At 41.7% G+C, this 15,840-nt stretch overlaps 2 protein-coding genes across 5 annotated transcripts in view; both read right to left on the bottom strand.

Moving 5' to 3' along the window:
- The window catches only part of LOC147002524 (cadherin-11-like), a 271,038-nt gene that overhangs the window by 162,557 nt on the left and 92,641 nt on the right, over window positions 1-15,840 (bottom strand). The window lies entirely within an intron of this gene.
- The window catches only part of LOC147002525 (uncharacterized), a 239,771-nt gene that overhangs the window by 162,632 nt on the left and 61,299 nt on the right, over window positions 1-15,840 (bottom strand). The gene's annotated exons all lie outside the window — the stretch shown is intronic.

Genomic DNA, 15,840 nt, shown 5'->3' with positions numbered 1-15,840 from the left:
TGTCCTTCCATCCTCTAAAGACCCAGAATGATGCTTCTCTTGCTGCAGAAAAATTCATCATTCCTGCAACACTCAGCAGTGACTTTGATCATCAATTAAACAGCAAGTTTATAATATACAATGGTATGGATTATTAAAAATAATTCCTTCAGGACAGGGTGTGAGGAGCCAAGTATCAAAAGTAAGTATATGGGTTTCATTCTACAATGAAAAAGTCAAAGGCTGTCCTTGAATAAAACTCAAATACTGTATTATTTATGGATATTTTCAATCACTATCATGTGTGTGAATGTTTGTTACACATCATTTGTTTATATGTGTGAATACATGTATGTATGTGTATAAAGGCAGAAGGTAAATTGTTTTCTTTAATCAATGTCTGCTTTATTATTATTACTATTATTATTATTAATTTTATGTATTTGGTATTTTCCTGTATGTATTGTTTATATGATTGGCATGAAGGCCTAAAGAAGGGGCTAGATCCACTAGAACTGGAGTTACAGAAGATGATGAGAAGCCACTTAGGTGCTGGGAATCTGACCAGGACCTGCAGAGCAGCGAGTGCTCTTAAGTGAGGAGCCATCTCAGCAGGTCCACCTCCTATTTTATTTTTGAGATGAATTGTTCATTGAGCCTGTGGTCATGCATTTGCTCTGGCAGGCTGGCTGTTGAGTTTGGAGATCCACAGGTCTCCATCCCATCCCCCAGGGCTAGGAGTGCAGACATGCTTTGATCCCTGGTTTATTACATGGATGCTTTGAATCAAACTCAGATCGGTAAGCTTGCACAGCACACACTTATGAACAGTGCCCTGGCTTCAGACCCCTACTTTAAATTTAAAAATGCCCTGCATTATGGTATGTGTCTTCAACCAACATTCTTTGATACTTATCAATCATGTAGCAAGGACTTCTTTCATCAGTTACATCTATCCCAATGGGGGTCTGGGGTCTCATTTCTTCTTTCAGACAGAATTCTGAAAATCTAAGGCATCCTGCTGGAGCTGAATTATACTCATGACCATAAATTGCATGTACATTAACTGAAAAGCCCAGCCCAAGCCAGACAGGGAGCCCATCATACTGTAAATACACTGATGGGAAGGTCAGGCCTAGGACAGACACTGAACTTTTGCTTTACTAACCAGAGCCTTGTTTTTTCTTTACCCTGCTCTTCGTTCTTGTTACTTTCAGTAAGGTCTTGTTTTTCATTAGTTCCTTGTGTCTTATGTATACATGCAAGAAAGCCCCCCCACTGACTCAACTTGGCATTCAATTTAAAATAACATGATGCGATATATCCCATCAGTAGTCAATACATAAATGAGTAAGAGACTCTGGAACACACTCAAAACCTCTCATAGCCAAACTGTGCATTAAAGTCTTAAACACAAACACACAAGGCATAAATGACTGAGAGGCACAAGCTAAAGCAAAGCTGGGGGTCACCTTCTTTGTCTTGCCTTGGGATTGGATGGATGAAGCAGAGGTTAAGGAGGCAAAGGATGAAGAAGGCAGGCAGGGTGGCTGTGTGTGATGGTTACAGGATATCAATTAGCATATCAGAGACAGGAACAGATAGCCATGAAGTCTGGAAGCATGAGACAGCCCTGATTGTGTCACTGATTGACTTCTGCAAGGATTTTAGAATTCAGTGCAAGAGAGAATAAGTTGGTAGCTCACACCGCTCTTAGCAACAGGTGTTTGCATTTAATCAAGAAACTTTATTTTGGTTTAAGTTTTTTCCACCTTCATAGAGGAGCAAATTCTGGTGTTTTATTTGGTTCACAGGATCTTTGTCTTCTTCTTGCAGCATTTGAGTAAAGAAACTGGGCAAATGCCTATCTGACGAATATTGCCAATGCACTTATACTGGCATTTGCCTCCTGTCATTAGCAATTTAATGGATTGTTGATTTTTTTCTTTTTTTTCTTTTCTTTTTTTTTGGCTAAACACTGAAAGATGCATAAGAAAAACCACACATTAGAATTGAAAGGGCCTGGTCAGAAATACATACCAATGTGTTCTTATGATGAGTAGATCTCAGCAGGCTCCTCCCCCCAACCCCCCCTCCCCACTCCCGCGCCCCAAACATGTAATTCTGTTTTACCAGACCTGAATCCAATTCTTGATAGAGACAGCCACTGTTGCAGTGGAGAGGGGGTGGGTGCTGGTTTTCCTAGGACCCAAATGTTGAAGGGTCTGCCCCACCCCCTGACTGATTGGAGTTTTCAGGGTCAGCAGGCAGGAGCTCAGGAAAGATTCTGTGTGAGTCCCTAGCTGCTTCTCAGCAGCCCTGCCTTTGCTTTTCTACACACAAGACCCTTGTTCTAGTATCTGAAACAGACGCTGATTGTGACTGTCCACATGAATGTGCATGTGTGCACACACATATAGAGACCAGAGATTGGCCTAAGACATGTTCATCAATTCCTCTCTACTTCATTGTTTGAGACAGAGTATCTCATTGAACCTGGAACTAAATCAGTGGGACTGGCTGGCTGGCTCGCCTGTGTGCCTCTGTGATTCTTAGTCCTAGCATTACAGATGTACACCAGAGGCTCTCTATGCTTTTACATGGATGCCAGATCTTCATACATGCACAAGTGCATTTACTCACTGAGCCATCTTCCTATTTTTAACTAAGGTATTTTAACTTCCAGGTACCTATTTTACACTAAGTATTGGACCTAAATCTCAGGGAATAGGACTTGTTTAAGGATAACTTGATTCCTAACTAACTTACAACGAAAACCTAAAGAAAAAATGAACTTTTTTGATAGCATCCAATATCTAAAATTAAGTCTTAAACTTATCCTTCACTCTCCCACCCTCCCTGCTTATTTACATTCATATAAATGTCAGGCAGAATCACTGTCTGTATATGTCATGGAACACAGATTCTCCTCTGTAAACCAGAACCCAGCAACAAAATGAGTGAAATTATGTTTCTATCTCTATATTTTCTGTCTGATGCAGTTTGAGGCCTTTGCTTCATTCAATCAAATACTCTCTTACTTGTTTTAGCTCCCTCTCTTGAATTGTGTGTCCTTTTCCTTCCTAATGTCAAGGAAGGAATAAACGTAGAGCCTGGAAAGATGGCTCAGCAGTTGGGAGAGCATACCACTCGTACAGAAGACCTGAGATAAGTTCCTAGTACCATATCAGGCAGCCTATATGTGCCTATAATTCCAACTCTGAGAGACTGGATGTTCCTTTATGACCTCTGTGATTACTGTCGTGCTTGGCACATGCATATACACAGATCCATATATGTATACATAATTTGAAAGAATATAAAATTATATATTTTGCACAAAATACAGTTTAGGTAGAGTTTGAGAAGCTGTGTTTCATAGCCTCCCTGAGCTCTGAGCCTGATTACCCCTGTAGACAGTGAGTGTTTAACCATAGGGGTAGGGTTTCAGGAAGTTCTCAGATAGAGGCTGGGATGATTATTCTGCAGGATTCTTTAGAGTAAGCAGAATCTACACCTAAAATATAAAGATTAAAAAACGAATACCATTTTTTTCAGAAGAGAATCCAAAATTCTTCACGGTATTATATTTATGCTACCTATAACAGACCCGTTTCATTATGTTAAACTTAGCAGCAGGAGTGAGGAAATGGAAGTCAAGTGCTGCAGATGAGCTCAGAATGAGTCTACCTTAGGCTCCTTCAAGGCAAAAAGATGTATTCTTAGTTTATGTTAACAGTTACACAATACACATTGTCTGAAATGAGCTTAGAAGAAAAAAAGGAATAAAAGGAAGGAAATAACATGAGAGACTGAAATAGAGACAGAGAGATGAACACATAGCAGAAAGACAAGCATAAGCATATACAGAAAGACTGACAGACATGCACTCAGTGAGACATACATATATGGAGAGATGGAGCCAAAGACACACGCAGAAAAAGAGACAGAAACACACACACACACACACACACACACACACACACACACACACACACAGTAGGGAGCTATCTCTCATTTCAATTTGGGATAACCCTGCTCCCATGACTCACCCGCAAGTGGAGACAGCAGCACCAGGAGAAAGGCAAAGAGAAGGCAATGGATCCTCATGACTGAAGCCTGGTGAGGTCCACGGATGCAGAGGGACTTGAGCTCAGTGCCTTATATAGTGCCAGGTGCTGCCTCCCAGGTAGGATTCTACACTGACATGAATCCAAGGAATTACAATTATGAAACACAGAGCACCTTAACTCTCTTGTTAAAATGGCCATTTTGAGTCTCTTATGCAAATGTGGATAGTTCCAGATGATTTCCTCCTGCACTGCTGACCATGAGCAGATTCCTGCCCTACTTATTAGTTGGGAGGGATCCATGCTATCTTGGGACAGATTTGCAGGTTACAATTTTCACTCACTTGCCTATATCTCAGACTTTTGACTTGGCCATCGCAGTGTCTGGCAACCTAGATTCATTTGGGCTGCTGCATGCAACAAAATGTGACCCAATTCAAGGTTCCCCAAGCTTTTCAAGGTCAGAACATGAACCTAGTCTCATAGATTTCTCCAAGTTACTGCTCAGTAATGGAGTTCATTTGCTACTAAAAACCCCCAGCAACTCACCATACACCCAATGTTATGGACATGGAGTCTGATTGGTGTGCTGTTTCCTCTCTCAGAGAAAGCAATGAGTTGGTAACAGGTTACCAGAGCACAAGGCCCCATCCCTACCTAGAAGAAACCAGCAAGTAGCTGGTTCTAGCTACCAGGTGATGGGCAACTCTTGGGACTTGCTAGCCTTTGGGTCTGTGGTTCTCCAGTTTCTGAAACTATGTATCAGAGGTGATGTGTCTAGTTACCTTTTGGATCATATCATGAGAATTCATGACAGTGGGACTCAAGTCCTTCCCACCATCTCCCTGTTGCTCTTGATGGGAACTCTTCTGAGGGAGTCCATTTGGCTCATCTCAGAATGATGTCTTTTATATAGTTCGTTATCCAGCTGCTCATAAGGGAAAACAACTTAAAGAATCAGAAATTTTTTCTCCCTACAGAAAGATTAAACAAATAAGCAGATGAGCAGAAATCTATAATGTATGAACATTTCTGACAAAGGCTCTTGTATGGAGATCCCAGCTAAGAGATTTGAGGCTGGAGAATGAAGAGTTTGGACCCACACTAGAATCCTCACTCTCAATGCTGTGCTCTGAAAACCCACGATATTGGGCTTGGTGGACATATTTTTAAGCTGCCATTCAAAAGAGATTTAAAAGAAAATCAGACATAGTAAGTATTCATATTTGTGGACTATTGTGTACTATCTTAGTATATAAATACAGTAGGCAAGGATCAATACAGAACAATTAATATATCTATCACTTCAAATTGAATAATTTTACTATACTAAGAGTAGCTTCAATCTCCTCTCATTAGCTTCAGTAATACAAGAGAAGCCAGACATAATTCTTTATTTAAAAAAACAAAAAAACCTACCTTCCCTCTATTCTCCTCACCCGTTCCTTTCTGTGTTCCTTATTATCCTACTCTGCAATTTGAGGCTTTTTTAAAGGTAGCTGATGATTGATTTATAGTAATGGTTTGCTCCAAAGAGGTACTGTTGCATGTCTGTCTGAGATTGCAGGATTGCCACATGCCATCTGATCCATCTTCGGACCGTTTTCTCTGTGCAATGCAGGCATGAATTGAAAAGGTATGATTACTCATCCCAAACACTAAGCACAGACAAAAACATAATGTGGAAAAAACTAAGCTAAAATAAAATAAAATAAAATAAAATAAATGTTGGGGCCAGCCAGTGGCTCACATGTCCGGGTTCCAGCCTGGAAGGCATCTTGGAATCTGGAAGAAAAGAGGGAGGCTAGGTGGGTTGAGAAATAATGGAACCAAGACATGCTAGTCTGTTCAAGGTTCAAATTTTTAATGGCATACACGCTTTATTAAAGGCCATTCCTGCCAATTCATCCTTAGAGCCTGGAGCCAGCTGCAGGTGATGATGTGCAGGATAGGGGCATAGTGTCCAGAATAGCTCTGCGGCCTCTCAGCAGGTAGCAGTATCTTGAAGAGGAACTGAGGCAATGGCAGAACAATAGAGTGATCAAGGGAGGAAGGCTCCACCCTAGATAATCTCCTTAGTGGCAGCAAGGTCAAGTTCTGGCTTAGCCTGCTTCAGGCTTATGGGAAGCTACAAATAAAATAAAATGAAATAAAATAAAATAAAATAAAATGAACAATGTAGAAAGATCATTGTCTGCAAATGCTCAGTCTGAATTAATAAACTCACTCTGCATTTGCATAATTTTCTCAGTTTACACAGTAAAAAGCAAATTAATTCATTTTCTATCAATGTGGCCAAATATTTTTGACAAATCAACCTTTTTGGAATAAAAGTTATTTTGATTCATGCCTTAGAGACTCAATCCATGGTCAGTGGACAACACTGCTTTGTGGTGTGAAACAACCCAGGACATTAATGCAAGGAGCATGTGGTGAGGTAAAGTCAGTCACCTTCTGATAACCAGGAAGCAGAAGGGAGGGGTCTGTCTGCCAACACCCATTGCTGTGCTCTGTGTCCAAACGTAACTCACTAATACTAGGGCGACTTGCAGAATGTCCAACCATCTTTAACCAAGACTTTAGCACTTATCTTCTTGAGGACAGTTAGGATCTCAGCCAAGCCAGGTTAGGCAGTGAATATTTCCAGTGGAGTGCTGCTAGGTGTGTGTCAACTCTTCAGCTCAGTGGTACATTGTTATGTGTGTGTACCCTCCATCTGAGTGTTGCCTTGATGCATGTGTGTACTCCAAGAGTAGTGGGCTGCTCTGTGTGCACCTCAGCTCCAGTGTGTGTGTGTGTGCGTGTGTGTATATGTGTATATGTATGTGTATGTGTGTATATGTATGTGTATGTGTGTATATGTATGTGTGTGTATATGTATATGTATGTGAATGTCTGTATGTGTGTTTGTGTGTGTGTGTATGAGTATGTGTGTGTATCTGCATTTGTATGTGTGTATGAATATGTGTGTATGTGTGTCTATATGTGTATGTATGTGTGTGTATATGTATATGTGTATTTGTGTATATGTATGTATATATGTGTGTGTGTTTACCCCCCAGCTGCAGTGGTGCTTTCCTATGTCTTCACACCTTGTTTTCCATGGTGCTCTGCCCTGTGTGCAGCCCCAGCTCTGGTTCTCTCAGAAAACCGAAGGGTCCTATCATTTTTAGAAGTACAAAGCTATTTCGCATTTTATTGCTTTTATCCATTTTACCTATGGTTACAAAAGTCTGACCTTCAAAAAAAGCCATTAAATTCTTTTCTCAGGTGAGGAAATTTGCTACAAAACCCTTGTAAGTCCTGCCATCCTCTAAAGACCCAGAATGATGCTTCAATTGCTTCAGGAAACTTCATCTCAGTCCTCCAACAGTCAGCAGTGACTTTGAGCATCAGCTAAACAACAAGTTTATAATAGATAAAAGTGTGGATCGTTAAAAATAATTCTTTGAGACAGGGTCTGATGAAACCATGAACAAAATGAAGTGTGTGGGTTTGTAGTGCAATCAAAAGGTCAAATGCTATCCTTGAATAAAAAACAAATGCTTCATTTATTTTTGGATATTTTAAATCACTTTCATATTTGTATATGTGTATTACACATCATTTGTTTTTATGTGTGATTACAATATGTGTGAAGACTGAACATAAAGGGTTCTCTTCAATCACTACTTTATTTTTAAGTTTATTATTATTATTAATATTAATGTTTGGTGTTTTTCTAGTATGTACTGTATATAGTGCTTGACATGAAGGCCAAAAGAAGGTGCTGAATCCTCTGGAACTGGAGTTACAGAAGGTGATGAGATGCTACTTAGGTGCTGGGAATCTAACCAGGTCCTCCAGATCTTTCACTGAGTCTGTGATCGTGCATTTGATCTGGCAGGCTGGCTAGTGAGTTTGGAGATCCACAGGTCTCCATCCCATCCCCCAGGGCTAGGAGTGCAGACATGCTGTGATGCCTGGTTTATTCCATGGGTACTCTGAATCAAACTCAGATCTGTAGGCTTGCACAGCACACACTTATGGACAGTGCCCTGGCTTCAGACTCCTACTTTAAATTTAAAGATATACTGCATTATGGTATGTGTCTTCAGTCGACATTCTTTTGTTACATGTCAACCATTTGACAAAAACTCTGTTTATCAGTTGTATCTATCCAGGTGAGTTATCTTTTCTCGGTGGTTTCATTTCTTCTTTCAGATAGAGAATCCTGAAAATCTAAAGTATTGTGCTAGAGTTGAATTATTCTCATGAATATAAATTGTATGCACATTAACTGAAAAGCCCCATCCAAGCCAGATGGGGAGCCCATCATACTGTAAAAGCCCCTGTGGAAAGGTAAGGACTAGGGCAGAATCTGAACTTTTGCTTTACTAACCATAGCCTTGTTTTCCTTAACCCTGCTCTTCTTTCTTATTGCTTTCAATAAGGCCTTTTTGTCCATAAGGTCCTTGTGTCTTATGTCTACATGTAACAAAGCCCCCACTGACTCAACTTGGCCATTCGATTTAAAATAACATGATGCAATATATCCCATCATTGGTCAGTACATAAATGAATAAGAGACTCTGGAACCCACACTCAAGAGCTTTCATAGCCAAAGTATGTATTAAAGTCTTAGCCACAAACACACAAGGCTTAAATGACTAAGCGGCACAACCTAAAGAGTAGCTGGGGAAAAGCACCTGAGCAGCTGGGGCGCAGGGTCTGCTGACACTCGCCAACTGCCCACAACACCCGCCACAGGATCTTAAGACTTCTGGTGAGTGGAGCACAGCTTCTGCTCCAATCCAATTGCGCGGGACCTGAGACTGCATTAGTTAGGGAAGCAGAAACCGGCCTGAGTAGGACCACAAGCCTCATCCGGCTGGATCAGCGCTGGGGTAGCGGGAGCGCAGGGTTGCCTGACACCCGCCAGCTACCCACGACCCCCGCCGCAGGATTTTGGGACTGCTGGTGAGTGGAACACAGCTTCTGCTCCAATCCAATTGCGCAGGACCTGAGACTGCATTAGTTAGGGAAGCAGAAACCAGCCTGAGTAGGGCCACAGGCCTCACCCGGCCGGATCAGCGCCAGGGTAGCGGGAGCGCAGGGTTGCCTGACACCCGCCAGCTACCCACGACCCCCGCCGCAGGATTTTGGGACTGCTGGTGAGTGGAACACAGCTTCTGCTCCAGTCCATTCACGCGGGACCTGAGACTGCTCTGGTTGGGGAGAGAGAAATCCGGCCTACATAGGGCCACAACCCTCTTCCGGTCAGAAAAGCACCTGAGCAGCTGGGGCGCAGGGTCTGCTGACACTCGCCAACTGCCCACAACACCCGCCACAGGATCTTAAGACTTCTGGTGAGTGGAGCACAGCTTCTGCTCCAATCCAATTGCGCGGGACCTGAGACTGCATTAGTTAGGGAAGCAGAAACCGGCCTGAGTAGGACCACAGGCCTCATCCGGCTGGATCAGCGCCGGGGTAGCGGGAGCGCAGGGTTGCCTGACACCCGCCAGCTACCCACGACCCCAGCCGCAGGATTTTGGGACTGCTGGTGAGTGGAACACAGCTTCTGCTCCAATCCAATTGCGCGGGACCTGAGACTGCATTAGTTAGGGAAGCAGAAACTGGCCTGAGTAGGGCCACAGGCCTCACCCGGCCGGATCAGCGCCAGGGTAGCGGGAGCGCAGGGTTGCCTGACACCCGCCAGCTACCCACGACCCCCGCCGCAGGATTTTGGGACTGCTGGTGAGTGGAACACAGCTTCTGCTCCAGTCCAATCACGCGGGACCTGAGACTGCTCTGGTTGGGGAGAGAGAAATCCGGCCTACATAGGGCCACAAACTCTTCCGGTCAGAAAAGCACCTGAGCAGCTGGGGCGCAGGGTCTGCTGACACTCGCCAACTGCCCACAACACCCGCCACAGGATCTTAAGACTTCTGGTGAGTGGAGCAAAGCTTCTGCTCCAATCCAATTGCGCGGGACCTGAGACTGCATTAGTTAGGGAAGCAGAAACCGGCCTGAGTAGGACCACAGGCCTCTTCCGGCTGGACCAGCACCGGGGTACCGTCAGCTACCCACGACCCCCGCCGCAGGATTTAGAGACTGCTGGTGAGTGGAACACAGCTTCTGCTCCAATCTTTAAATAGTGACAACGATAACAACTAACCCCAGAGATTACCAGATGGCGAAAGGTAAACGTAATAATCTTACTAACAGAAACCAAGACCACTCACCATCATCAGAACCCAGCACCCCCACTTCACCCAGTCCAGGGCACCCCAACACACCGGAAAAGCTAGACACGGATTTAAAAGCATATCTCCTGATGATGATAGAGGACTTCAAGAAGGACGTTAATAACACACTTAAAGAAATGCAGGAGAACACTGCTAAAAAGGAAGAAGACAATAAAGAGGAAGCACAAAAATCCCTTAAAGAATTGCAGGAGAACACTGCTAAAGAGTTACAAATCCTTAAAGAAAAACATGATAACATAATCAAACAGGTAGAAGTCCTTACAGAAAAACAGGAAAACACATCCAAACAGATGATGGAAATGAACAAAACCATACTAGACCTAAAAAGGGAAGTAGACACAATAAAGAAAACCCAAAATGAGGCAACACTGGAGATAGAAACCCTAGGAAAGAAATCTGGAACCATAGATACGAGCATCAGCAACAGAATACAAGAGATGGAAGAGAGAATCTCAGGTGCAGAAGATTCCATAGAGAACATCGGCACAACAATCAAGGAAAATGGAAAATGCAAAAAGATCCTAACTCAAAACATCCAAGAAATACAGGACATAATGAGAAGACCAAACCTACGGATAATAGGAGTGGATGAGAATGAAGATTTTCAACTCAAAGGACCAGCAAACATCTTCAACAAAATTATAGAAGAAAACTTCCCAAATCTAAAGAAAGAGATGCCCATGAACATACAAGAAGCCTACAGAACTCCAAATAGACTGGATCAGAAAAGAAATACCTCCCGACACATAATAATCAGAGCAACAAATGCTCTAAATAAAGATAGAATACTAAAAGCAGTAAGAGAAAAAGGCCAAGTAACATATAAAGGCAAGCCTATCAGAATTACACCAGATTTTTCACCAGAGACTATGAAAGCCAGAAGATCCTGGACAGATGTTATACAGACACTAAAAGAACACAAATTCCAGCCCAGGCTACTATACCCAGCCAAACTCTCAATTAACATAGATGGAGAAACCAAAGTATTCCATGACAAAACCAAATTCACACATTATCTCTCCACGAATCCAGCCCTTCAAAGGATAATAACAGAAAAAAACCAATACAAGGACAGGAACCACGCCCTAGAAACAACAAGAAGGTAATCCCTCAACAAACCTAAAAGAAGACAGCCACAAGAACAAAATGTCAACTTTAACATCAAAAATAACAGGAAACACCAATTTCTTTTCCTTAATATCTCTTAATATCAATGGACTCAACTCCCCGATAAAAAGACATAGACTAACAAACTGGCTACACAAACAAGACCCAACATTTTGCTGCTTACAGGAAACTCATCTCAGAGAAAAGGATAGACACTACCTCAGAATGAAAGGCTGGAAAACAATTCTCCAAGCAAATGGCATGAAGAAACAAGCTGGAGTAGCCATTCTAATATCTGATAAGATTGACTTCCAACCCAAAGTCATTAAAAAAGACAGGGAGGGACACTTCATACTCATCAAAGGTAAAATCCTCCAAGAGGAACTATCAATCCCGAATATCTATGCTCCAAATACAAAGGCAGCCACATTCATTAAAGAAACTTTAGTAAATCTCAAAACACACATTGCACCTCATACAATAATAGTGGGAGACTTCAACACACCACTTTCACCAATGGACAGATCATGGAAACAGAAACTAAACAGGGACACAGTGAAACTAAGAGAAATTATGAATCAAATGGATCTGGCAGATATCTACAGAACATTCTATCCTAAAACAAAAGGATATACCTTCTTCTCAGCACCTCATGGTACCTTCTCCAAAATTGACCACATAATTGGTCACAAAACAGGCCTCAACAGATATAAAAATATTGAAATTGTCCCATGCATCCTATCAGATCACCATGGACTAAGGCTGATCTTCAATAACAAAATAAATAATAGAAAGCCAACCTTCACGTGGAAACTGAACAACACTCTTCTCAATGATACCTTGGTCAAGGAAGGAATAAAGAAAGAAATTAAGGACTTTTTAGAGTTCAATGAAAATGAAGCCACAACATACCCAAACTTATGGGACGCAATGAAAGCATTTTTAAGAGGAAAACTCATAGCTCTGAGTGCCTCCAAAAGGAAACTAGAGAGAGCACACATTAGCAGCTTGACAACACACCTAAAAGCACTAGAACAAAAGGAAGCAAATTCACCCAAGAGGAGTAGACGGCAGGAAATAATCAAACTCAGGGGTGAAATCAACCAAGTGGAAACAAGAAAAACTATTCAAAGAATCAACCAATCAAGGAGCTGGTTCTTTGAGAAAATCAACAAGATAGATAAACCCTTAGCCAGACTCACTAGAGGGCACAGGGAAAGCATCCTAATTAACAAAATCAGAAATGAAAAAGGAGACATAACAACAGATCCTGAAGACATCCAAAACACCATCAGATCCTTCTACCAAAGGCTATACTCAACAAAACTGGAGAACCTGGATGAAATGGACAAGTTCCTAGACAGATACCAGGTACCAAAGTTGAATCAAGATCAGGTTAATGATCTAAACAGCCCTATATCCCCCAAAGAAATAGAAGCAGTCATTAATAGTCTCCCAACTAAAAAAAGCCCAGGACCAGATGGGTTTAGTGCAGAGTTCTATCAGACCTTCAAAGAAGATCTAATCCCAGTTCTTCACAAACTATTCCACAAAAATAGAAACAGAAGGTACTCTACCCAACTCATTCTATGAAGCCACAATTACTCTGATACCTAAACCACAAAAAGACCCAACAAAGATAGAAAACTTCAGACCGATATCCCTTATGAATATTGATGCAAAAATCCTCAATAAAGTTCTTGCTAACCGAATCCAAGAACACATCAAAACAATCATCCATCCTGACCAAGTAGGTTTCATCCCAGGGATGCAGGGATGGTTCAATATACGGAAATCCATCAACGTAATCCAGTATATAAACAAACTCAAAGACAAAAACCACATGGTCATCTCCTTAGATGCGGAAAAAGCATTTGACAAGATCCAACACCCATTCATGATAAAAGTCTTGGAAAGATCAGGAATTCAAGGCCCATACCTAAACATGATAAAAGCAATCTACAGCAAACCAGTAGCCAACATCAAAGTAAATGGTGAGAAGCTTGAAGCAATCCCTCTAAAATCAGGGACTAGACAAGGCTGTCCACTTTCTCCATACCTATTCAACATTGTACTTGAAGTCCTAGCCAGAGCAATTCGACAACAAAAGGAGATCAAAGGGATACAAATTGGAAAAGATGAAGTCAAAATATCACTTTTTGCAGATGATATGATAGTATATATAAGTGACCCTAAAAATTCCACCAGAGAACTCCTAAGCCTGATAAACAGCTTCGGTGAAGTAGCTGGATATAAAATTAACTCAAACAAATCAATGACCTTTCTCTACACAAAGAATAAACAGGCTGAGAAAGAAATTAGGGAAACAACACCCTTCTCAATAGTCACAAATAATATAAAATATCTTGGCGTGACTCTAACTAAGGAAGTGAAAGATCTGTATAATAAAAACTTCAAGTCTCTGAAGAAAGAAATTCTAGAAGATCTCAGAAGATGGAAAGATCTCCCATGCTCATGGATTGGCAGGATCAACATTGTAAAAATGGCTATCTTGCCAAAAGCAATCTACAGATTCAATGCAATCCCCATCAAAATTCCAACTCAATTCTTCAACGAATTAGAAAGTGCAATCTGCAAATTCATCTGGAATAACAAAAAACCTAGGATAGCAAAAACTCTTCTCAAGGATAAAAGAACCTCTGGTGGAATCACCATGCCGGACCTAAAGCTCTACTACAGAGCAATTGTGATAAAAACTGCATGGTACTGGTATAGTGACAGACAAATAGACCAATGGAACAGAATTGAAGACCCAGAAATGAATCCACACACCTATGGTCACTTGATCTTTGACAAGGGAGCTAAAAACATCCAGTGGAAGAAAGACAGCATTTTCAACAAATGGTGCTGGCACAACTGGTTGTTAACATGTAGAAGAATGGGAATCGATCCATTCCTATCTCCTTGTACTAAGGTCAAGTCTAAGTGGATCAAGGAACTTCACATAAAACCAGAGACACTGAAACTTATAGAGGAGAAAGTGGGGAAAAGCCTTGAAGATATGGGCACAGGGGAAAAATTCCTGAATAGAACAGTAATGGCTTGTGCTGTAAGATCGAGAATTGACAAGTGGGACCTCATGAAACTACAAAGCTTCTGCAAGGCTAAAGACACCATCAATAAGACAAAAAAACCACCAACAGATTGGGAAAGGATCTTCACCTATCCTAAATCAGATAAGGGACTAATATCCAATATATATAAAGAACTCAAGAAGGTGGACTCCAGAAAGTCAAATAACCCCATTAAAAAATGGGGCTCAGAACTGAACAAAGAATTCTCACCTGAGGAATACCGAATGGCAGAGAAGCACCTGAAAAAATGTTCAACATCCTTAATCATCAGGGAAATGCAAATCAAAACAACCCTGAGATTCCACCTCACACCAGTCAGAATGGCTAAGATCAAAAATTCAGGTGACAGCAGATGCTGGCGAGGATGTGGAGAAAGAGGAACACTCCTCCATTGTTGGTGGGATTGCAAGCTTGTACAACCACTCTGGAAATCAGTCTGGCGGTTCCTCAGAAAATTGGACATAGTACTACCGGAGGATCCAGCAATACCTCTCCTGGGCATATATCCAGAAGATGTCCCAACCGGTAAAAAGGACACATGCTCCACTATGTTCATAGCAGCCCTATTTATAATAGCCAGAAGCTGGAAAGAACCCAGATGTCCCTCAACAGAGGAATGGATACAGAAATTATGGTACATTTACACAATGGAGTACTACTCAGCTATTAAAAAGAATGAATTTATGAAATTCCTAGCCAAATGGATGGACCTGGAGGGCATCATCTTGAGTGAAGTAACACAATCACAAAAGAACTCACACAATATGTATTCATTGATAAGTGGATATTAGCCCAAAACTTAGGATACCCAAGATATAAGATACAATTTGATAAACGCATGAAACTCAAGAAGAATGAAGACCAAAGTGTGGACACTGTGCACCTTCTTAGAATTGGGAACAAAACACCCAGGGAAGGAGCTACAGAGACAAAGTTCGTAGCTGTGATGAAAGGATGGACCATTTAGAGACTGCTGTATCCAGGGATCCGTCCCATAATCAGCTTCTAAACGCTGACACCATTGCATACACTAGCAAGATCTTGCTGAAAGGACCCAAATATAGCTGTCTCTTGTGAGACGATGCCGGGGCCTAGCAAACACAGGAGTGGATGTTCACAGTCAGCTATTGGATGTATCACAGGGCTCCCAATGGAGAAGCTAGAGAAAGTACCCAAGGAGCTAAAGGGATCTGCAACCCTATTGTTGGAACAACATGATGTACTAACCGGAACCCTGGAGCTCTTGTCTCTAGCTGCATATGTATCGAAAGATGGCCTAGTCGGCCATCAATGGAAAGAGAGGCCCATTGGACTTGCAAACTTTATATGCCCCAATATAGG

Source organism: Mus caroli, unplaced genomic scaffold (genome assembly GCF_978045245.1).
Source record: "Mus caroli unplaced genomic scaffold, Mus_caroli_1 scaffold_10, whole genome shotgun sequence".
NCBI classification, from domain to species: Eukaryota; Metazoa; Chordata; class Mammalia; order Rodentia; family Muridae; genus Mus; species Mus caroli.
The sequence above is the reverse complement of the archived record's forward strand: the minus strand, read 5'-3'. Positions and strand labels throughout refer to the sequence as shown.